Consider the following 24,181-nt stretch of genomic DNA (forward strand, 5'->3'; position numbering starts at 1 on the left):
ACATCCAGCAATCAGGCTTGCACGTCCTTGTTAACCACTATCTCCTGTTCCTTGACATATACACTTCTCCAACCCATGCCATGATGTTACTCCCTCATTCCATGCCTTCTCACAATGTCCATAACAAGAGCTGATGACTTGGGCCTCATCTGTCAAGAAGGTCACTAAGGAGAGGAGAAGCAACATGTTGGATTGTTGGATGCCAAGATCAGCTTGGGTTGCCTTCCAGGCATGGCATGTGTCCTCAGATGTAGAGGCCCTCTTTCCCCTGCTCCCATGATGGTGCTGAACAGAGGCTCAGTAGGCACAGGCCAAGCCCCAGAATAGTGCTAGGAGCTGCTGGGCCTCACTAGGATATGCAAGGCACCCTTCTGTCAAGTCGTGCACCAATTCAATGAGACTACTTACATGTTCAGGAACATCACAGTAGGTTTTACTGCCCACCCTGGGCATCAAAGTTTTGTCTCTTCCTTCTGCCCCCAAAAGTGAGTAAGCTGTGGGTAGCAAGAGACTGACAGGGGATACTGCCTGGATAGCAGACCCAAGTTGACCAAAGGGGTATTCCATACCATGTAGTGTTGTGCTCAGCAAGAAAATCTCAAGTCAAGGAGGAGGAAGGGGGCATTTGGCAATGGCATGGAAGGTGTCAAAGAAGGTAAGTGGCATAACAAACACAAATCAGTAGCACACTAAAGCACGCATTTCTCTGTTTGAGTTACTGGGTTTTGTAACTAGATGAGTAACAAAATCCAGTTTTGTCTGTGTTTGTGTTTGTGTTCTTGGCAAATTTTAGGTCTGTGAAAAGTGTCTTATAAGTTGCATTAAAGCATAACTGCAGGAATATGAAAGGTTATGTCCTGCCATCAGGATGACAAATGTCTCTTCTTCTTCCTTAACCTTTGAATCAATCTGTGCAGCACAAAATAAGTGTGTCAGCTTCGTGCCCGTAAGCACTTCTCGTCTTGCTGCTGTTTCGTGGCTGGTGAAAGTCATAGCAGCTACCACATCTAATTTGGAAATCAATTTCAAAAGCTGTTCTGTGTCTTCTTTGCAAGAAAAAGTCACATTTCCAACAGATTGGACTCATTAAAATGTGTTTCTTAAGGGAAAGATATTTCAGTTTACTTCAACAAACCAGTTTTCTGGTTCCTAACTCTCTTCCTGGGTGACTGTGTATGGGGAGCAAGGTGATTAAGAGGCTTTTTGAATCCTTTTGAATGTCCTTAACTTTGATTATATATAATTAATATTTAAACTGAAATTCATAGAAGTAGATACTTATTATTCACAGGACAAGTAAGAACAACTGAAGTGGCATGCAGGTCACGATGAGAAGATTTTATCACATCAAACTTGCAATAGCATGCTCTAAGCACTTCTGCAATACCCCTGAATTACTTTTTTTTTGTTTATGCTTTTTCATTCTCCCTCCTTTTTTTTTTTTTTTTTTTTTTTTCCTTTTATTTAACTAAAATATCTTATTAATCCTTCTTTGCTTCGGGTGGAGACTTGTGCTTCCTTTTTCTGAAGGGAGATGGGTTGATGGGGTGTTCACGGGCCTACAGCATGCGTTCTGCTTTCTTTTCACTTCTGTGCTGCTGTTCCTTAACACACTATCACTTCCAACCCACCATCCCTCCCGAGAGTCATTACAGGAAAGGATCATACCCAGTGAGGTTTTCTGACAATGAAAACTGAGAGCTTGAGTTCATTTGCTCAAACACATATGAACAGAGTAAAAATCTTGGTGGCCTCCATAGAAAACAAGATTGCTTAGTGACTTTACCCATGTCCCATGGCATGTTGCTGCTACTGGCTTCGGTCTTTCTTTGCCTCCCTATAAAATGTTGTCAGGGCTATGATCTCATGGGACAGTGTAGATGTGATGGAACAGCTTACACGACAGTAGTGCTGCAATGGGTGAATTCATCAGGCTTTTTTAGGAAGGACAGTTAAGTTGAGTTGATTCTGGATGGGTGCCAAGGGTCCACCAAAGCCTCTCTATCACTTTCCCTCCTAAGCTGGACAGGGAGAGAAAATATAATTAAAGGCTTGTGGGTCAAGATAAGGACAGAGAGAGATCATTCACCAGTTACTGTCAGGCAAAACAGATTCACCCAACTTGGGAAAATCAGTTTAATTTATTACCAATCAACTCAGGGTAGGATAATGAGAAATAAACCCAAATCTTAAAAACTTCCGCCCACCCCTCCCTTCTTCCTGGGCTTAATTTCACTCCTGATTTCTCTACTTCCTCCCCTCCAGTGGCACAAGGGATGAGGAATGGACGTTACAGTCAGTTCATCACCCATTGTTTCTGCTGCTGCTTTCTCCTCAGGGGAGGGCTCCTCACAGTCTTCCCTTGATCCCAGTGTGGGGTCCCTCCCACAGTAGACAGTCTTCCATGAACTTCTCCCATGTGGGTCCTTCCTGCAGGCTGTGGTTCTTCATGAACTGGGTTCACAAGTCCTGACAGCAAACCTGCTCCAGCGTACGCTCCTCTCTCCCCACAGGTCCTGCCAGGAGCTTGCTTCAGCACGGGCTTCCCACAGGGTCACAGCCTCCTTCGGGCACATCCACCTGCTCCGGTGCAGGGTCCTCCCCAGGCTGCAGGTGTCTCTCTGCTGCACCATTAACCTCCACGGGCTGCAGGGACACAGCCTGCCTCACCAGGGGCTGCACCACGGGCTGCAGGGGAACCTCTGCTCCAGCCCCTGGAGCACCTCCTGCCCCTCCTGCTTCACTGGCCTTGGGGTCTGCAGGGCTGTTGCTCCCACATTTTCTCACTCTTCTCTCCAGCTGCAATTGCTCTTCCACAGGTTTTTTTATCCCCCTTCTTAAATATGTTATCATAGAGGTGCTACCAACAGGGCTTACTGGCTGGGACTTGGCCAGGGTTGGGTCTGTCTTGGAGCCATCTGGCATTGGCTCTGTCAGACATGGGGGGAGCTTCTGGCAGCTTCTCACAGAAGCCACCCCTGTAGCCCCACTGCTACCAAAACCTTGCAGTGCAGACTCAATACACCAGTGCAGAAATTCTGGCATTACATCCTCTGTCAACCTTTAGTTTTTTATCTCATGTGGAGTGTCTAATTCTCCATTAGGAAAAAGTCACTTGTCTCTTTAAAAAAAACAGTATGCAAATGATCTGGTTTATTGATATATTTAATTAAATGCCTGTAACAAAACTAGGGAGAAACAGTTATTGTAAATATTGTTTCACTCCTGTTTGGTAGGATTCAGTCTGACTGAGAGCGGTTGGTGCTGGAACTCAGTGAAATACGATTTCCTTGTTACTAAGCATGAGAGAAAGGGTGAAAGACAACTACAAATCTAGGACTTTCAACTCAAAGCACTTAAAAATATATTAAGATTTCCTACTTGCTCAAATACCAGCATTTTCTTCAAAGTGTCCATCATTTCAAAAGAGATTTGGGGATTTCCTTTGGTAAAGTTGGCAAGTAATTAATCATAATACTTAACCCTACATGTCATCTAAACAGTCTCACTGGTATTTCTTCACTGATTACGCCTTAGTTTCTTGAAGGGAAGAAATTCTTCCTGAGCTGGATTCATAGGGCTATTGTAGTTTTGTCACAACTGTTTGGTTTTCATACAACAGCCATTCATTCAAACTACATTAAAAAAAATAGAAATAATATTAAAGTATGTCTTCTACGGCTGATATTTCGTATAGAAAAAAAAATCAGCCAGTGGTGCTCAATCTAGGAAAAAGACTGCTTACACAGTAATATAACTTTTTAGATAAAGCCTTCACATTGGTAGTGTAGCTCACCTGTGTGTTTTCTACTGAAAGTGTGTAGCTGAATATAGCTGGCAATCAGTGAAAATTAAAAAAAAAAATAAAGGTTCCTCATGAAGTAAACGAGCTAATCTTTGCAAAGTATTTGCCTGCAATATTCACTTTGTTCCTGGTTTTAAGTAGAAGGACCTATTAACCTTCTTCTCAGCAGTACAGAAAATTAATCCACCCAGTCTAAATAAGGCAAACGTAAATGAAAGGCTTTCTAGTAGATTTGTCACCCTCCCACATTGCTTCAGCAGGCAGACAGATGCTTACATATAAATGGCAAAATGTGGAGGATGCCAGTGTTGCTTGGGTCTACAATTCATTTAGAAGTGTATTAGCCAGCAAGATATTTTTCTGTATTTAGTGAAAGCTATTATTTTTTCCGTAGGTTTCAGACAAGCAAATAACAACATGAGCTTTGAGGTAGTATTGATTCATTTTGTATGGATGTCCTTTTGAACCTCTTGACCAAACACAGACATATGCATCTGACAAGAAAAAAGGAAAAGGAAAAGGATTTACAATCCACAAAGTGCAGTGAGATTGTTTTTTCATAAAGACCCACACAGCTACAATAATACATAACTCTTGGAGGCAGTGTGAGAAGGCCTAGGAAGCAGGCATCAGGAGTCCTGGCACGATGCTCTACCCACAGAAGAAAACGACAACATTCCTTTTAAATACAATGGGGTCAAAATGTTGATCTGGTCTCCACTTCCACAGCTTCACTATTAATCTCCCATGAGACTGTGATTAAATTATTTTTACTCTGTGCCCATTTCTTTACTGGTTGGAAATAGTTTGACAAAAACTATTTTTGTGAAAGAGCATTTTTTATTTCCCAAATTTCAGTCATTATCTACCTGTCTAAATCTCTGAAGAAGTCTTAACTAGCCATACTATATGAAGTGAGTCCTTCCTGCTGAGTTTTATTAACTTTCAACGAAAAAAAAATATGGATACTTGTCTGCCTTTGTAATGTGATTTCAGATCCGTAAATGAAAAGTTCTATATGAAAAGCTTAAGGAAAGTTAAATATTTTAGAGACAAATATCAGCTGAGTAGAAATGCATGAATATCATATTACAAAATGACAGCTAAAACATTTGCTATATTTAACATATATGTTATATAGTATATTATACTATATATACTTATATACTATATACTTATATAGTATAATATATATACATATATGTTTATACTTATATATATTTATATCAATACTTTTATATCTATATAAGTATATATATACTTATGTATACACTATAATATATATACTTATATATAATAATATATAATGTATTAGTTTCCATACAATACACTTTCGAACCAAATTTTTTTGCTAAAGTTTAAACTTAGTGGTAAACAAAGATTAGCTCATACTTCATTAGTAAAGTGAATATGGCCACATTTTTATTTGAAAAATGCTGAAATTATGTAATATTTATTTTTCATCAAAACAATTCAAATCTTTAATATGAAATAGCACTTTTTACTAATATTTAGTAAATAAATAATTATAATCTTGATAACCATAGCAATAACTGTGTTTGGTCTTGGATAAAAATTAAATTAACAGACAAGAACCACTGTGTCAACAACTTTTAATATTTTAGATATTTAACTTAGTCCCCAAGGGTCACTGCCCCATTTGTCATCAAAGTTTGTGAATAGCATGAATAGGGTAAGTATTTCTGACATGATCAGAACTTCACAAAAATGAGCTGTGGAAATATATATTGGGTCAAATCATCACAGCAGTCCATTACCGGACAGAATACACATGCAGATTGGGCAACTAGCTCAGTGCCTCACCAAAATATATAAAAACTGAGAAGAATGACAGATGTAAGTTAAATAAAATCCCAAGTACAAATTTTTGGCTGGGTAAATGTCAATTCAGATAGCAAGTTTTCGTAACAGTTTAAGGAAGGAAAAAAAAAAAAAAAACCACAACCAAAAAATTCCAATTGAATAGAAAAAGCCCCTTTATCCACCTCTGTTGGTTGTTACACAGCCTGTGAGGGCTTGCCTATTTCGGAACATTCCCGGTTAGTAAGTGAGGGTGTCAATTCATAGGATCTTACATCTTAAGAAACTCTTTTAATCCTACAAATGTGAACTTGCACATTGAATACACACTACGGCTAGTAATGTGACAATTTACAGAGTACATGAACACAAATAAATGGAGACGTTGAAATTAGATGCAATAACTTTTGAGTAGTGACACCTTTGAAAAATTAGATGAAAGGCAGGACAACACCTCAGTGGAACTGAGGGCACTGTCATCCATCTGAACAAAACTCATTGCAAGAGTTAACTTACAGAAAAAAATCATGAGAGTTTAAAATACTAGTAAGAATGACAGAAAAATTAGAACTTAGATTGCCACATTTTTACTTGTTAGTGGTCTCAAACTACTTAAAATTCAGTCTTTGACTGGCTGACTATATAATATTTTTTGTTTCCTTCTCTGACCAATACTCCCACCATTTTCTTTTTTATTTTCAGTATCTTCTGAAATTTAGTGCTTGAGACACTCCCTTTCGCTTCCTTCTTTCATAATTTCTCCTGAAAAAGTCACTTTAGGATCCTCAACTAAAAGTCTTTAATACCAGAAATAATGAAAATGGGTGACTGGAAAGTTTACTTCAAAAGACAGTTCTGTCAGCAGCTGTACTAATCAGATTTGATTTCTCACATATCTTCTGCACACAGATTCTTTAGAATCTAACAAAGGATAATATTATGACCCTTTCAGTCTGTGTGACTATTAATAACCCAGCAGCCTATTTTCAACAAACTTTAAAGTACTCAATGTGCTTGTCACCTCTACACCTTTTGTCAAGTCTGTTTGAAGTTGGCCAGCAGGTTCCAAATAAATAAGGTCAAAGAGCACGGTTGTATAGATCTTCCTTCCTTTAAAGATTTTACTTAAAATGTTCCCTTAGCGGGAGATTTTGCATTTGGTTTTGATTTCCAATTATTATTAAATCTTAGATGCAGAGATCAGTTCTTAGTTTCTCCCTCAGACATACATGAGATTCTCACACTACATACACTGCGATTTAAAAAAAAAAAAAAAAAAAAAAAGCATATAAATGCATACTGACAGAGTAGCTCAGTACAAACAAACAGATGATTTCCCCTTCAGGCAAAACAAATACCTGAAGTTTCATTCTTCCATAAATGCACACATCAAATCAATCCAGGAAAGTGGATCATTGTGGATAAAATGGCACTATTACAAACTAATATAGAAACTATGCAATTTCTAGCAAATTATGTTCAGCATTGCAAATCCAGTATCGTGTGCAATGTAGTACTTCAGAGAGAATGTGCATTGAATAGAAAATATCTGAGGCTCATTTTTCCTGGCAGACTTGCTAAGTCCTTACCAACTTCATGCAGAGGAACACAATGGCAAAAATTAACATGATGATCTGTTCCAATTTCAAATCTAAATGTTGCTTTTGTTTCCTGTGTGCAGCTCACTTCATGTGTATTGACACAAATCATCTGGCGGCGTTTATCCTAGTCTCTCGTCACACACATATTTAAAAATGTGGAGGAAGTATCTAGGCAAGGATTTACCATAAATAAATGATAACTCTTACAACGTAAACAAGGTCTTTGTGGGAGGCCAACAAGCTAATTTGTTAAGCTTGCTTGTTCTTGTCATATTAGTGTTGGATCCTAGTTTGATGCTCTTGGAAAGTGTCAAGGAGATAATGGTTGGGAGCTTAACTTAGAGACATAATGCTTCCTCTGTACCCAAAACCCACAATCTTGCATACATTTTATTACCATGCCTCAGAAAAAGAGTAACTGGTGATTTAGCTGGTCAAAATTCATCACTATGCTGGATTTTATCCATGTTGATCAAGCGGCATATGATCTTCTTGCACTATATGGTGTAGGAGTACATGACAGGCTCCCCAAAATGAGAGGAAAAGGAGCCATTTGTCATCGTATAGTCTTTCCATCTCCACTGTCTACTTGATGAAACCATGTACTTAGAGAAACATGTACTTGACAGAAATCCAAGTCACTGTTAGATGGCAAGCCAAAGCAGGTGCTGTATGCAGCCTTACTTAAATGGAAGTTCTAAAGATGCATAATTAACTGCTATATAGCTTCCTTCACAGCACATTGCTGCAAGTGCTCATTTCAAGAGCTACTTTTTCCCTAGATCTCATACAGAAAGCCTTCCTGTGTAATCCAGCATCACAGATGATACTGAAATTTGGGCCTCAGGAACACTGAGTGTTGCAGTGCTGAAGTTACCTGTGAATTTAGCCTCATGCTATATTTTTCTCAATATTTCTGCAAAGTTTGTGCCACTGTGAATGAGATTCTTTGTGTATTGCGGGTGCATCTCAATGTGAAAGTCTTACAAATGTTGTGCAGAAGATGATGAGGCTCTGGAAACCAGCCCTAACACGAATTCATTGAAGACTTATCTTTCAGTTCCCGTGGTCATCAGTGAGACTGAGACCAAAGTCTTTGTCTGATCTCAGTTGTGTTTTTTCTGTTTACAAAAAGAGAACAAATTATAGACACAGACTTAGCTTATGTGCAATAGCATCTAGGACATTTTTATACCTTGTTACAAAATCTATGGTATTAATTTTTTAGCAATGTGTGTTACGTGAATTGTAATCATAAAGAGCATCTATATTTCAAGAAGACAAAAAATGCCAGTGTTTGAATTTTGGGATGACATTTTTTGTGGAATTTGACATTAGACTCAAAACCTAAATTCAAGATGCTACCTTTACAGTTAACTTCATCCAAGTGAGCAATGTAAGCTCCCATTGTAGTCAACAGATATCTAGTCAGTGAACCTGAGCAAGTTGAGAGAGTTATTCCAATGACCACATGAATTTAGGATGATATAAATAGTTCATTAGACTTAACTGATTATAATGGACACCTATACACCAAACACATATGTCAGGACCTGCATTGTAGACATGTAAATGTAATTTGGTCAGGAAGCCGAATGCCACACTTAGCTTGCCCACATAATAAACTATTTAATTTACTGCCATGTTCCCTTCCTAAGCTGCACTTTCTGGGATTTCAAAAGAAGATTATTGAATTGTAGCAAGGTAATGAGAGCAGCAGCTGCTTCTGGTTTTGTATTAAGCCATGCACAGGCACAGGACAAAGTATCTGTCTATCTTCATCATCTTCTCACTCATGGAATGGACTGTGGCCATAATTCTTGGTGGGGTTATTCAGAGCCCTGCAGCTCTGCGTGGTTCAGTGAAGACTATCCACAAAGCTGTCTCCTATCTCTCCTAAGAAGAAGATGGTAGACCAGATTTCTATTACTCATTGAAAAGAGATCCTTGTGCTACCTAGGTGGGATTATCTATTACTGAGTATTCTGTCACTCGAGGAAAAAAATTTTCCTCAGTCAGGTTATTCAGATATGCTACAGATGCCTGAAAAAGCCCCAAGGCTCTCAGGTCCACAAGAAGATGCTAACAACTAACAACAGAATTTGACTAAAAACTAACTATGAGAAACCTATGCTACTATAGCTCCATTCCTATTCCTAGCTGTGCAACAACTATGAGTTTGGTTATGTTTTGCAGTCTGTCTTTGATGGACATAGCAAAGTTTTCAGCAGGGATCCTCCACAGACAGATACGGTCTTCCTAAGCCCTGAGTAGTCTGAATAATAGCACTGCATTTTAGAAATTATTTCCCTGCAAATTATGTATGAGTTCTGGTGTACTTTCCTGTACAAACATTTACGGTCACAGCATAAGTCCACCATTTCTGTGGGGTAAGGAAACTTTAGCATTAGTTTGCTTCTAGAGAATAATTATTTTCAGTCAAGCAGTTCAGAAAAGGAGGAGAGCTATGCTCAGGGATGCCACCCAGTTATGACTAGATATTAGCCTCTGCTTACTACAAAGTAGTAGGTCAAAACAATCACTGGTTAGAGCTGAGTGTGAGATGCAACTCTACTTTGTTTAAGATTTCAAGTTTGAAAAGCATCTGTGTCTACATGAGACTTCAGGAAGTAAATTAAGGTTGGAAAATCAAAAAAGGTTCTGAATTTTGAGCTCTTCAGGCAATCTGCTTGTCAAAATCTCTCCTAGCTCTTGACAGGCTGGCCAGAAGTTTGGGTTGACTTCAGTGAAAACCTGTTTGTGCTCTTTCAAACACTTTGTCAAAAGAAGTGTATTTCCACACCGTGATCCAAATTCTGTGAGTTGGTATTTCCTGTGGGAAGGAGTGTCCTAATCAGACCTCTGACCAGGTTGAGTCAGTACTGTGTTAGTTAGCTACTAGCAGACTGATGCTGCATTTAAAGGAGCAGGTTAGTTTGTTAGGTAGGCAGATCCATAGAGAGGATCAGGGAAACTCCAGTATCTCCAGATGCTTTCCTATTATGGCAAGAAGGCATTAGGGAGGAACTAAGGGAAAATCAGGAGTTTGGGGTGGTGATCTTTGTGCCTTGTAGCCTTCAAGTGATATGAAAAGAATCATGAGGAAACACGCCTCTCTGTTTTAGGGAAATGCAATGAGGAAAAACAAGGTGAATTTCAGTTCAGCAGTACTGTAGAGTAACCCAGACAAAAAAAAAAATCTATGGGAGGTAGCAACAAGGTTTCTTATATGTTTTTTCTGAACATTTCCTAAATACGTATTTGGAAAACACACATGGTGATGATAATCCCACCCTGTAGTACAAGAAGAAGAGGAAGCTGAGGTAAAATCAGATTTATTGCAGTGTTTGCTAGCATCGGCACAGAAAGTTATACTATGGGAACCAAGGGGCAAGCACTGGAATAGATGAGGGTGTAGCTAGCCTCCCACTACAAATTTAGGCAACTCTCACATATAATTAACAGGAGACACTTTCTGATGCAGTCTTGTTGTTTCAGTGAGATGGTAAATTTTTTTATCAGAAACTACATTACTTGTAATAAACTAATCCCTGACTTCTGCTACCCCTCTTCTCCTCTTGTCTGAATCTCATCTTGCTAACTACTTTTTCTTCATCTTTGCTACAGAAACTTGCATTGCAGGAAAAAGCATATTGCTGCAGAACTGCCAGCATAACTTTCCTCATCCAAATGTGACTTGGGAAGCAGCTACTCTCAAGAGAACATGGTTTAATTTATACACCAATTAACAGTATAAATTAATGCTTTACTGTTCATCCTTTCTCCAAAGATTTTAAGTGCCAGTGGAGATTTTCACTCTGAACAAAGATGAAAGACTTCAGAGCAGAGCAGATGAGACAACCTCAGAAAAAAGGCATGTGAAATGCCTTGAGTGCAACTTGCTGTAGCAGGTTAGGATTCTCTCATGAATTGTCCCATTACACATAGCTGGCAGATGAGGACAGAGCTAGTTAGAAAACAGGTTTTTCTTCAATTAAAAGTTTCAGATTTCAAAATCTTGAGTTCCAAATCAGGATGAAAAGCTAAATATTAGTTTTTACAAGCATGAAATTCCAGTTTGACATGTTCAAACCCTTCTGTCTTATTTTGGACTCATAATAGGAAATCTAAGGATGCATCTGTATTAATATCTTAGTTCAGATAAGAAGTGGTTTTGAAGCAAATCTGCCAGTTAGTTAACCCCATTTACTGTGCTTTGATTCACACAACAGAGCTCTGAGACAAGAGCACACAAACTAGATTCCTTTTGGAAACCAATCTTTTGAATTAAATCAAAAGATGTACTCTTAACATGCACCAAACAGCAGTGAGCACTTAGTCCCCAGAACTGGACTAGTGCTGGTCTGAAGTAGATGTTGGAATACGAACTTCTTTATTGTTTTGTTTTACATGTCTGCTCTTCTTGTGCTACATGACTACACAATGTAGACTAAGCCTAATATTGGTCACTGACTTGTTTTTCACTGCATTAGTGCTTCAGGTAAACATAAAATTTTTATGAATAGCAAAAGTGAGCACTGCTGAATAAATCAAAACTCAAAGAATGAGAGGAGAATTATGTGGGAGGAGGAAGGACGAGTCTTCTCAGAGCTTCAAAAAGCACTACAGAGCTTGGAAGCATTTTGCAGTGACAACCAGGTGTGGCAGCTTCCAGGTACCAACAACCTAGAATCCAAGGTAAAAGCCTTCTGACTCTGCAAATTACCCAGGGTGCTTGGGAGGTCCCTGAAACAATGACTGATGCCTCAACTGGCATACCACTTGCTTCTCACCAACTCCACAACCAAATGTTTAGTCCCATAATCTCACCAGGACCTTGTTTGGTAAAAAAGGATTAGCTGCCTCAAATTTATGGTAGTATGACAGAAGAATTGCAGTTATTACTTCTTGGTGCATCTTGGTGTCTCCTCTTTTAATAATAATTGCTACATACTTTTCCAGATTCCTAAAACATGGAGAAGAATATACATGAACTTTTTGTAATTCTGCAATAAATATGGTCTCAACCTTCTTAAAATGAAAGATCTGGAAGGTGCAAGAAGGAAACAGGTGAAACAAAAGAACTACCACAAATACAACAGGTATTTATTTGTAGTAATCCAAGAAGAAATTCTAGATAAACTTTATTCTTTCTTGAGTTGCAGTGCTACATCAGATTGCTTTAAAGCACTGCCTAAATCATAGTAAATATGGGAATCTGTTTCTGCTATGCTACCTTATCCTGCAGTTTGCCTTTAGGGTGCATGTAAGAATTTGTGTCAGCAGCTGGAGGAATCTGATCTTGGACATAAATCACAACGTCTATGTTTATCTTTGTTAATGTGAGATTTAGATAAAGTTGCTCTATTATATTTGTGTTAATAATTTAATAAAGCTTATCTCATATATTGACAGATAAGATCTTTGAAAGTTATTATGATAAATACTTTGCATCTGTATAGAGGCTACTTTCCTGTAAATCAGCAACAAATTGTTAATGTTGGTTTATCAGCATGTTTTGATCTGCGCAAGGCTATTTAGCTTTGCTTGACTGATAGCTCTGTGATAACATATCTCCTTCATTGCCTTTATTTTGAAAAACAAACTTCCGTATATCAACATGAAAAAGACTGAAATGTGCATTATATGATGTGCAAAAGTAAGCTACAAAATGGTTTATGATATAAGTCACTGTAAAAACTGATTCCTTGAACTTTGAGGGATGATTCAAATGAATATTTACCAATTTCCTATCAGACACAGTACATTTTTTCTCAGAATCTTCTGTATTTCCATATATTGCTTAAAGCTGAATTTAAAGTCATATGTATTATGTAGAAGCAGTATCTAAATTCAGCGTGAGGTAGAAAATTAGATAACAGAGTAGAATCATAGAATGGTTTGGGTTGGAAGGGACCTTAAAGACCATCTAGTTCTAACCCCCCTGCCATGGGCAGGGACACCTTCCACTAGACCAGGTTGCCTAAAGCCCTGTTCAACCTTAAACACTTCCAGAGAGGGGGAACTCACAACCTCTCTGGGCAACCTGTTCCAGTGTCTCACCACCCTCACAGTAAAAAATTTCTTATATCTAATCTAAATCTACCCTCTTTCAGTTTAAAACCGTTATCCCTCGTCTTATCACTACATGCCCTTGTAGATGTCATCTTTCATATATTTCAAGCTTTCCCTGTAATCCATTTTTCTTTTCATGCCTTTATTGTATCCTTTCTTCCCTGGATATAAGTTGATTTTAAGAATCACAGAAGTTTTTAAACCTGTTTGTTTCTTTACTATATCCAAAGCCTGATTTTGTCTCCAATGTTTTTAGCAGGCAAGCCATTGCCAAACGTATTCCAAGTCTTCTCAGGGAAAATCTCTCTTTTTTTTTAAAAAAAAAAAAGAAGTCCAACTTTCAAAACATTTCTAGATGCTCTGATGTTGTTGTGTCTCAGTGTGTTGTATAGAGATATTTCATTGGAGAGTTATCAAAAACCCAGTCTACCAGAGAATGTGGCATTAGCAACAATAAAAGAAAACAATGATCAAACTTGAATATACTTTTAAATGCTGGTCTTTGGAGAAATAAATAAAGATTCTTTTGTAGGTGGGATACAATTATACTATCAACCATCCTTTTTATCACCTTATAGTCTTTTATCTTGAAGTAAAAACTGCCTCAGATACTGTCATGATGTTCTGAAAATAAAAATTAAACGTATCAGTTAATAATTGCATGTATCATTGGTCACTATTCTGTAGAACTCCACCCTTTCTGCAATAGAAGATTAAATATCATTCCTTTAAACAAGAAATATTTCAAATAATTTTATTCTACTTATGTTAACATATCTTACAATTCAGAATTATACTTAGCTATAATATCCCAGCTTGCCTCCAGCTATTAGCTTCTCTGTTTCACAGTTTGACATTTATGCTATCAGTATTAAGATTCATGTTTGAGCTGAGTGCACTCTAATATATATGCTGTGATCATTCACTTTCTACACCCTGAAAAGTGTATATTTTTTTTATGATGAATTGTCACACTTTAGTAAGATTTTTAACACATGAATCTACAGTTTTTTAAAAAAATTCTTCACTGATTTGTCCCATTGGGGTGAAAATGTGGATATCAGCTAGAGTATTGTGTTGGACGTAGGAAGCTGTATTTATTCTTTGCTATGCATGAGAATGCCACAGTGGCCATATTAAACCAGTCTTCACTACAATCTTGCATTCAGAACAAGTTTTGTACCATTTTGCTTGAAAATAGAAGCTTTGTATACCCATTCTAAGAGTCCCTGAAGATTTCAGAAATTAAGAATGTCACACATACATTATTTCCTGGTCCATGGTCCAGCGAGAAGTCTACATCTCCCACAATATATGAAATACTTCTATTTTCTAGTAAACAACTAATAAAATTTGAAGTAGTTAATTTTCCTTTGTAACACACACTGGAGATAGACATTCCTATATTAGAACTCTTTTCAGATATTCACACTTACGTTAGAGACAAGATTTTATTTATTCTAACAGATGTAACATAAAATCCATACTTATTTCTTCAAGTAATTTTGGTCTATTTCAGTCCATTTGAATTTATCTTTATTTGTCTAACAATTGAAACTGCCAATCACTCATATTCTATAGTGTTCTATGAAATACACAGCTAGAATCAATTTAATTTATCTGGAGACAAATTTTCAGTTTAGTGGAAATTCCTTCAAAAGAGAATTTCACCACATGGAATTCCTGTCTCTGGCAATATTTCTTTGTGGATGCTCTTGTGCCTGTCATTTATTTGCTGCTGTCATATCTCTGAAAAAGAGGTGATAGGGAAAAAGATTTTCAAGTTAGCCTCAAGGATATTCTATTTCCTAGGTTATCCAGAGCTTTTCAAGGAACTTACAAACCATAAGGACAGAAGATATAGGCTAACAAATTATGCACAACGGCATTGAGAAAAGCAAGAGAACACCAATCGTGGTCTGTTTTCAGACTGATCATCTGTGCATTTAGGAGGTGTTCAGCATTGGTTAACATAAAGCTTCATTTCCTTTACAAACAAATGGTATAGAATCAGAAAAATGCCTATTGTTCGGGCTTCAAAATACAAGTGTAGATTTACAACCTTAGTATGCCCATTTCACTCCTTTCTTCTTCCTCCTTTATTCATATTTCTCATGCTTTCTCCTCTGGAGTTCAAATTAATCAGTGGTCGGCCACATTAGTATTCTTTTGGCCAGAGTTTTGTTACATAGAAATGGTGATGGAAACTTTATTTTGAAAATACTTTAGTTAAAATGAGAAAAACTGTGTCCCTACTTTTCCATTTCTAAATTCTCCTAATCTAGAGAATGGGGAAAATACATAGCTCATGGTACTTGGGGAGGGCCTTCTTTTCTTGGAAAGGAGGATCATTTCTTTTAACAGCTGATCTACAGGGCTGGGGCTGGTGGCAAAGTGCCAGTTTCACTGCCTCCGTTTAACACTGGTTTGGGAAAAATCTTAGGTATTATTTTACGGTGTTTTTCTAACAGCAGTGCAAGGCTGTTTCTAGCTTTATTGATGAACCCCTCAGGGAAGGGCTGTTGAAGGAAGGCTGGAAAATAAAATCAGTTGTCTGAGTTTTTTTTCTTTATCTTAACTCTTCTTAAAGAGTTAAGAAATTGTCCACACTATTATTCTTATAAATTGGAGAGTGTTTTCTGCAAGACTGAGGTATACATAGGAACCCCTGGTATCGTATACAAAAAAATTCAACTCCTTTTACAGTGTGAGTTTCTAAGAATAATATAATATTTGTTATACTTGAGAACACACAGAATAGTATGTACTTTCTCATTGTTCCTTTTTGTGAACAGGACTGGCAAATACTTGTGTGTCTCCTGTCAGAAAATAATTACTAAAATGTTTTCATACTTTTAATCCACAGGGTATAATTTATTTCTGTAATATGATGCTCCTACAAGAAACTGAAAGATTAAAGTGAGTTAGAGATTTTCCACAGCTCTTCTGCTGATTGTTAATGCATCTGACCAGGAAAAGGAAAATAATTTCTCCAACGTGCCTGCAGCATGTTAGCTGGGGTGTAGCTCATACCCCTGGCTGCCCTGTGACACATTAGCAGCTCTCTAACACCCTGCATTGGGTACACAGCACCAGTGTGGCAGGTGCCCCCGCCCGATGAGAGCAGAGCTTCTTGGCTGCTGAGGTGCAGGAGCTCGGGGCTGCTTTTCCTCTCAGGGCCTCGCGGTAGTTGGGGCCTTTGGCCAATGGGACCCGCTATTGACTGCAGGTCAGATCGGGCCTGGGCATCAATGGAGTCCCCTGGGCAGCCACTGGGTGCTCGTCCCCTGGAGCAGCAGCTGCAGTCGAGGACTCTCCCCTTGGGTCAGGACGCCGCCCAAGGAAACTCCTCGAGGGGCCTTGGGTCAGGACGCTGCCCTGAGCAGGTCCTCGAGGTTGAGAGCCCTCACTTGTCAGGTGAGTGATAGAGCATTTTGGGTTGTCATTAAACCCTAGAAAGCTGTTCTGTTCTTCTCTCACAGGCATTTGAACCTGTAATTTATGAAGAGCTAGTTAATTGTGTTAATAATAAATTTTTTATTTCTGGTGGTTGGTTGTTTATTTGAGAGCCTCTGTAACAACCAGGGGAAAGCTGAAAGGTTTTTCAGTAGGAGGTGAATCTCCAGGAGAACAGGAGACAAGACAAAAGCTTCTTTAACCTGCTCACCCCGCAGACTATTTTTATAGCTTTACCTATTAAATCAGAATTAAATGCCAGTGGCTGATATACATGGGGAAAGATCTTCCAGAAGCTGCCTGAATCTAGGACAAGGAGCAAAATACTTTTAAAAATGTATATTATTTAGCTGTGGTTAATGATGATAACTCACCACGTCTCCTGAAAGTGTCATAATCTTCTGTAAGAGTGTGCATAACCCTGTATAGGCAACACAAACTGAGTCAGGATACCACATGATATATGAAAGATTTACTAGACTCAAATAGTATTCAAGACAACAAACTTTGAAGAAGACCATAGTTCTAGCTAGTCTGGCATTTTTCAATAAAACCTTTCCCCAGACAGTGTTTTCCAATAAAAGCAAGAAGCTTTTGTAGAATTAGTTTACTCTTAAACAAAACTGTCAATGCCTAGTGAGGTCCACAAGTGAGACATCTTCCTGCCTTTTCCAATGCAGTGTGAGGGGCTTAATTGCTATGCTGGTGTGTACATATCTTGGCTAAGCAACACTGAAAACTTTTGGATTCCGATATAAGTTTCTGAAGAATGGAGATGAACAGAAAAAGCACAAATGGTTTGTGAGGACATAAAACACAGAAATGAGATATGTTCCTGAAATGGTAAATGAAGGATAAAAAGAAAACAATTGCTACACTGAATTATCAGAGATTTCAGTTATTTACTACTTGCAGTACACCTGAAAAGGAGCTACAGATTTTTAGGAAACGTTTAGTGATAGTGGGAAATTTACCAAGATGTATTAAGTTATAGCAAAGTGTTAGGTATTTTCTGTATCTTTAATGAAATGTTTATACACTTTGATCTTTCCCTTAACAACAATTTGAAGTATGTAATACCAAAATGGGTCGAGCTACCTCCTCACAGTACAGGATTTGACTAAGAATCAACTGCTGAGCTATGACAACTTGCAAGGGTGTGGTTTGATCCATTTCTGAAATTAATTATTCTAAATGTAAAGTTTCAAGTGATTCTGAGCTTTGCAACCTAAATCCATTCCTCCTCATATCTGTGCTGCATGCACATTTTCTGTGAATACTGGTACTGTAACTCATGAAGCATGGCAGCATGAGAGCACAGTCAGACTTGGAATGGCTTTTCTTGATGACTTTGATTTACTATGAAATTATGTTGGAACTAGCCTGACACGCAGTTTGAATGGTAAGCTTTAATTGTGCAAGCAAAAAAGCAGCAATCTTTTGCTGATGCTGAAAAAATAAGTGGGCCAATTTAAATATTTTTAAAGGCCTCAAGGATTAAGATACTGAATTACTCACAAGCTCTTGAGACTCAGCAGAACAAAACCTGTTAAAAGCTGGTCTAATAGAAAACTCCCCCACATTTCCTGTTCACACTCTAGGAAGTCTTGTATAATGCCTTATTTGTGCTGAACTTCTTTGATTATAAGGTCACGGATTTTTTGTTGTTGTTGTTGTTATACACATCAAATATAATATTCAATTTACATCAAACACTATTCTACCAAAAAGGAGGAAATAAAATTCATCTAAGAGCTGGTTTTCTGCCTGAATTAATATTAGAAGGAAAACTACAAAAATATAGTCTCTGAAAATCAGCAAAGGTAGAAGTAAAGATGTCAGCTCATCTGGGAACAGTTCCAGAACTAAATGAGGTCAAGCAGGAGGACTTTAATGTGTTTCACTGAATTTGGGATCAAGGTTCTTAGTTTATTCCCCTTACCAGTGCATTTTTACCTTTCTGACTGACATCTTATTTTCAGCGCTCCACACTTTGCTTCTCTGTACATAAAAACTGAAAATAAGGTGACACCTGAAAAGTAGCATCTACTGAAATGTGTCCTGACAGATGTGAAAAGATGCTCTTTTATTTCAGTGAAAATTGCTCCAGGAAAGTCATCAATCTAATCCAACCTAATCTAAACTAATCTTTTAGATTTTGAGGCAGACCACATTGTCTGAAATTCTGCTTCTGGCAACCCTGGAAGAGTCAAGCAATTGAGTGACTAGATCAGGCCTAAATTTCTGAAGAACACCAGAACTGGTGATGAGGTTTGTCTTTCCTAACTATAAATGTGTACAAAGTAAATGTCTACATCTGATGTAGAAATCTATAATTTTTTCCAAAGTTAACAGATATTTATAGGTAATATTGATCTGGCATGGTTTGTATGTCTACTTCCAGATGCTTTTCTACTTCATGTGATTCACCTATTTTTTTTCTACTTATTCCTAAAGGAGACTTAGGTGGCCAGCGCTGAAGGGGAGAAGGAGAGGGAAAGGTTCCAGTTTGAAGGGGCCCACAATGATCATCTAAGTCCAACTGCCTGACCGAAAGTTAAATGTCCTTAAACACTGTGCCTCTTAAACACTGACAGGAATGGTGCATTAACCATCCCTCTAGGAAGCCTGTTCCCATAGTCAAACAGCTAGAGTGCTTATCCTGTTAGATGCATACATAAATCTATGCATACATAAATCTTGCTCTCTTTCCCGAAGAATAGTTAAACTCAGATTTTCTGCCTCAGAATAGTACTGTCAGATGGACATAAACATGATATATTTTTCTTTTAGAAAATGTTCCATAGTATGAAATAAGACTCAAAACTCACAGGATAAACCAAATGTGAATCTCTAATGTGTGAGAAGGGTTTTCTTTATTCTGATTTCTGTTTTGAAAACCCTTCATTTACACACAAACAGTACATTCAGAGTTCATGGCAAAACCCCTCAGTTTCTGGAAGACTTTGGAGAAAGTTTACTGTAAACTTTCTCACTGTTACTCCTTTGACATTACCAGCTGCCCTGCAGGAATGAAAAGACTTGATAAATATCTACATCCACCTACAGGCACATAAAGATTGCTATCATAAAGACTATTTGTGTTTTTCACCTCTCAGCCTTTTGGTAAGAATATTTTAAAGACTGAAACATCTTCCCACAGTATAAAAGCTTCCTTCGCATCATGTCATTGTGTCTGATTTCAAACACAGTCAGTAACTATATTGTTAATTTCACTCAGAAGCCTTAACATATAGTTCATTATGTACATTATGATTTTCTCCTTTAATTTCTTGCTAATATGAACTACTGTCACTTCAGACTTTCTCTCCACTAAGCAATTCACTGTGATTTTCTCTACATTCATTATAGACTATTCTACAATCTCAGAAGTACGATTTTATGCCAGATGCTCTTCTCAAAAGTGCATACTCTGTGAAAGAGTCAGAATTTCACTAGCTTTCTTAATTCATGTTGTTTCTTTCCTCTAAAATTGACAATGTAGAAATAACTTCTAAGTAGAAGTTATTTAAGGGTTCTATTGCAACTGGGGGTATAGAAAAACAACCAGAAGCCTGACTGGAAAAGATAAGTGAAAAAATTATAAACAAAATCGAACAGTCCTCTGGCCTGGACAAAAATAGTTTCAAGATGCAGGTGCAAGGTGGGCACAGAATTACAACATCCCTGTATGCCCAAGCTTTGAGTAACATGAGGCTAGGCCATTCATAGATTTTCCTAATAGAAGTTCATAAAGAGTTTCAAGGCCATTCAAGGTCCAGGAATGCTTATGTTCAAATATGGCTTTGCATGAAATCTTAAATCTGATAGAATGGGCTGAGAGTAGCCAGAGTGCATGTATTTGAGTATTTCTTATTTTTAATTATATCAGAGCAAAAGGAGATCATAGCTTAGAAATTCATTATGATTAAGTTCTCACATGGAGGAATTAACAAAATAGTCAACTATTCACTATAACTGAAGAGTTTTTGCAGATATTTTTTCTGGAGCTCCTTTACAATGATTCAAAGCCGCTGTGGAATGAGATAATAACCTCTCAGAAATTAAGAACTACTTAGAAGATATAAAGGAATGAATAAAATAAGGCCAGTTTCTATAGAGAAATGTTAACATATTAAGTCATGATCAGTATTCCATCTGATTGCTTTCAGTATCTTTTATGATGAAAGTAAATGATTTTGGGAAAATATGTTGACAATGTTACCTCTATTCCATACTAGAAAGTATTGTGGGAAATGTCAGCAAAATAAGGTAATAAGGTAATTAGGTAACATGATTGCAAGTAAAATGCATTATAAGCAAGAACAAAATAATGCATCTCGGAAAGAAGGGATGATTAACTGTAACTTGTCATGGAAAGAGTTAAGTGTGGTATCTACTGTGGAACAAGAAAAAAAGGCCACCTCATGTACAGTTACAATAAAATATGAAGATGTATTTAGATTAGAAACAAATACAGAAAGTGGTATCAGGAGAGGTGAGTCAGTGATGTATTCCAAACTCTACAGAAAGTTTATAACATTAATTCAGGAAAAAGTAACCAACAAGAAAATAAGTGAATGCAAGGCAAGAAGGATAGAGATTGTGCATATCCTAAATGGAAACATTTTAAAAGGCTACATCGCTTTCCTGGGAAGGATAGTTAACTACGAAGAATGGAGGGAAAGCAATTTTTATCTCTAAGAGTTAAGAAAGACTTGTTATAGAGGACAGCAGGAATGTAACTTTAAACAGCTACAATAGGAGCAGTGCCATCAGGAAGGAAAAGCTATTTCTCTAGCAAAGCTTCCTGTCAGCTTCTACAGAATGGCTACTTTTGATTTCATGATACACAGGGTTACTCTATGTAACCCTGGGAATGCCATGAAATACATGTAGGCTTTGTGGTTTACTGTTAGATTGCGCTTTTTTTTTTTTTTTTTTTCCAATCAGATAGATGCCATCTTTATTTTCAAAGGCATCAATCAGTCAGTTACTGTTGGAATTCTGTAATATGTACCTTTATACGTATTTTTACATGTCTACATGTATGCAATATTTTGCATTTTTACATATACTTATATGACAATAAGTAACATTTGGGGTCAGTAAATCCCAATTAACTGTAACTGAAAATGATATAATAAAACCTTTTTTATAAACTTACCAAAAGTCATCTCGGATTCTCTCCTCCAGGTTAATGATAGCCAGAACTTTTCACTAGGTCTCTTCCCAAGTCCTTATTGAAAGTGGTTCCAGAGTTTTATTTCTGTGATGTTTAGGAACTTTCTAAATTTCAGTTAAGTTCATCAAGGATTTATCAATTTGTCTAATATTTACTATGGATACGTTACTTTTTTGCCTTCCTGTTGTTAGCACTAATTAGTTGAAAGAAAAGGATATGAATCCCTGCGAGGACCAAATGTATGATGTATTCATTTAAAGTTTAGCCATGAATCCTTTGCCTTGCACATCAATTTTTAGCTGTGGCATCACAGAAATTAATGAGATTGCTAACAAATACACATATGTAATTTCTACTTAGAAAGGTCTGAAATAATTTTGGCATTTTCAGTACTGATGGATAAGTAATCAAAACTTATGACTGGAGGTTTTATTTGTTCTGATAGACTCTGCAAGTACCTTAGAGCTTTCTTAATGTACACACAAATGCTTGCATCTGCAGGACATGCATGCACGAGCAAGTGGATCTGGAGACTTAAAGAGCTGATGTTTCATCATCAAGATATGTGTGAAACGGTGCTTGCTGCTGGATGATCCATCTTGTTTCTTACTTTATACTGCTGTGCTGTGGCCATTCTTGAATGCAGATTCATATCCGTAAAACACCTGAATCTGCTTGCACTTTAACTTGGCAAACATGCTTTTTTCTACTGAAAAGTATAAAAGTGCAGGGAATGAATACCTAACAGGAAGATTAAACACGGGTTATAATGTCAATTTCACTTTGACAACAAGCTTTATTTTGACCTGTAAGTCAACTAACTACATCCTTTTGCTACATTCAAGGTCATCTGCTGTTCCCTAGCAGAGTTTACAAATATATACTGTATAGAAATAATGATTTTCATAGTGAGTTTAAAAGTATGTAAGGTAAGGAATATACATAAGGAATGGTCTAACACTAATAGTGTGACAGTGGCACAAAAATTAGTTTGTTTTATTTTTAAAATCAGAATAGGCAGAAGCATTACCACATACTTGTATCATTTATACACACACTGAATAGCTTTTGAAGTTTAAAAATGCATACACCAATAACTGCAATCAAATCTTTCTTTGTGAGGCTTGCCACTATAACACAACCGGAATGACATTAGGCAGCTTATTATCCTATGGTTTCTTCATAGAAACTGTACCATTAACCAAAAAGATGATATGGAAGATTTGACTTCTCAAAAGAAAATTGCAGGATAAGAATACTGTTTAGCAGAATGTCAATAGCATTGACTTGGGAAGATGACAACATTGATCATGTGCAGGAATTATACCACAGTGAAACAGGCAATCTTCAGCACACAGAGCTATCTTAATTTTGTGTATGTCCTCATTTGAAGTCCGTGGGGTTTTTAATCATGTCAGAGAACTATATACCTGTACTGGGTCTGGCTGAGCTGGAATTGGTTTTCCCCTATAGCAGCCCTCACGGTGCTGTGGTTTATGCTGGGAGCTGGCAGGGTGTTGATAGCACCCTGGTGTTGTGGCTGCTGCTGAGCAGTGCTTACACAGCACCAAGGCTCTTTCCAGTATTTTCCCTCCTCAGTGGGCAAGATCTTGGGAGGGGACACAGCCAGGACAGCTGACCCGAACTGGACCATATGACCTCTGCTCAAGTATAAATCTGGGAAAAAGGAGGAAGGGGGTGGGGTCACCCTTGGTCCTCCGAGGCAACCACCACGCGTACCAGAGCCCTGCTCCTGAGAAGGCCCGACATCACCTGTTCATGGGAAGGAGAGAATAAATCTCTTTTCTTTTTTTGCTTCCATGCACGGACCTTTGCTTCGCTTTGCTTATATTAAAGCTGCTTTTGTTTTACCCACAAGGGTTGTTTTGATTTTTTTTTTACCTATCTTATTTTCTTTCCCCTCTTTGCCCTGTTGAGAAAAAAAGGGGGGAGCAGGGGGAATTGATATAGTGACTTGGTGCATACCTGGCATTTAGCCAAGGTCAAGCCACCACAGTCTTTCTACCATGGTGAGTATGTAGCGCTTGCCTTGGCGTGTTCTTGGTAGTGGTCCAATATAGTCAGTTTGCCAGGCCTCACCTTATTGAAAACTCAGCCATCGCCATCTTTTCCAGGGAGACTTTACTCGTGTGGCTGGCTTGATTGCAGCATGTTTCACATTCATGAGTGACCTTGAGATGGCCTCCATGGTCAGGTCCACCCCTCGATCACGAGCCC

The sequence above is a fragment of the Athene noctua genome, chromosome 1, assembly GCF_965140245.1.
Source record: "Athene noctua chromosome 1, bAthNoc1.hap1.1, whole genome shotgun sequence".
In the NCBI taxonomy this organism is placed as follows: Eukaryota; Metazoa; Chordata; class Aves; order Strigiformes; family Strigidae; genus Athene; species Athene noctua.